Genomic DNA, 2,053 nt, shown 5'->3' on the forward strand with positions numbered 1-2,053 from the left:
CAGATGTGTTTGTTCTTCTGGCAGTTCATGGTACTTTCAATATTTTTTACCAATACCATATTCAAATTAATCACTTCTTCTCCAGTACTCCTTATTGATGAGGAATTGGTAAAAAGAGAAAGCACGGTGTGTTTTCAATCAAAATTTTGGGAAAAAATTATATCCCAAGGTTTGTTATTAGTTACATTAAATGTTAAGACATAGTCTTGTAATTCCTTTGTATTTATTTTCAAATAAAAGGAAGCATGAAGATCTTAAATCATTTTATTTTGTAAAAACTAAATATGTGAATGGATATAGAAATTGTTTGGGAATCCTTTTACAATTATAAAGTATCATCACCATCATCATCACCACCACCACCACCATCATCATCATCAGGCCACAAGTTCCCCAAGTATACTTAGGTGTATATTCTGAAGACAGTGTTAATTATTAATATAACACAGCACTTGTTAGTTGCCATCAAGTCTGTTCTGATTTGCAGTGAGCCCGCATGTGAAGAGCAGAGCTGTCGTCCCTCGGAAGTAGAGTGCTGGGCCTTGGTTCTGAGTGCTTTATGGATTAATTTGAACTTCCAACCTTTTGTTTAATAGCCCACCACTTAATCATTGCATCCCAAAGGACAGGACAACGGTAAAACCTCATACCAAAGTTAACTTTCTATTTAATATGATAAAATAATAATTGGAAGATTTCCGTAATGTAGTGCAAAAATGTATCCTAGCCAAGTGGAATTGTTATTTTCTAACATATCAACATGAGTCTTGCCATCTATCAGTGGATGAGGAGTATGTGCTAGATGGTCCTGAATTTAGAAACTGTGTCCCCTTTGGGTTTAATAGTTGTCAATGGTTCCTATTGTTCTACCTGAATTTAAAAAGTACCACCATTTTACCTTCTGTAATGTATATAATATACAACTTTTTAAAATTCAAAATATTCATTTATCTTTCATTTTTAATAAGATTGCTTTTATTGAGCCCAAGTTAATTTATTTTAAAAAGTTCTTTTCTGCCTGTTTCACAAAGAAATTACCAAGGCCTCTTTTAATATACCCCAGTGACTTTTCTTAATCTCAAGTCTTTCCATACTGTCTCTCATTATTATCTTTTCCCCTTCTGCTTTTCTTATCTTTTCTTTGTAATATTTAGGGAACTTAGTTCTGTATTCTGTTTTGCTTCTTTTATGAATTCATATTTTATATCTCTTTTATGGCTTTTATTTACCCTTGGCTACTTTTTTTCACATTCTCCTCTAACAGACCTAAACAGAATATTTCAGTATTTGGCACTCTGTTGTTGAAGTTTACTGAATAGATCACCCTAGATTTTAATTTATCAGCGTTGTGGTTAATAAATAAAATACTGAATATTTGCTAATATATTAAAATGATTTTAATGTACAATTATAACTATCCCTGTAAAATATGGCAATTGTCTCTCCTGGACTTTCTTTTTATCCAAAATCTAATATGCCCTTTACATACATTTTTTTAACTGGTTAAAAAATTATATTTTTCATAAATAAACAAAAGACATCTACCCCAAAATATTCTGTATTAATTTCTATAAAACACATTTATTATTTTCTCTATTCCTTCCATCACAAACAGTAGTGTTCCACTTCATAATGGACCTTGAAATTCATGTGAGTAATTTATAAACTTATAAATAAAAAGCACCAGTGAATGCCAATAATTTAAAGAACTATTAATTTCATGCTGATTACTCATGCAGATTATGAAAGAGAGAGTGTGTTTTGATCAAGGACTGTTGCAGTGGCACTTTTACCCTCGATGCTACTTCCAAAATTGGCAGCTTCTCCTTGGCCGAGGAGAAATGTTTCTGTAACAGTCATTCATGGGTATACAACCTCCTGAGAATGAATAAGTTGGCCGTTTCTTTGTATCGCAGGGCTGCAGTGTGAGCTGGCGATTTTCTCTTGGATGTTCTACCTTATTGAGAAGTCAGTATACTTAATAACTAAGCTGGTACTGGGGATAACAACTAGAAACTGTACAAAATACTTGATATAAGTAGAAGCTATAAAA

Source organism: Echinops telfairi, unplaced genomic scaffold (assembly GCF_000313985.2).
Source record: "Echinops telfairi isolate 266 unplaced genomic scaffold, ASM31398v2 ScPeMD7_14;HRSCAF=57, whole genome shotgun sequence".
NCBI classification, from domain to species: domain Eukaryota; kingdom Metazoa; phylum Chordata; class Mammalia; order Afrosoricida; family Tenrecidae; genus Echinops; species Echinops telfairi.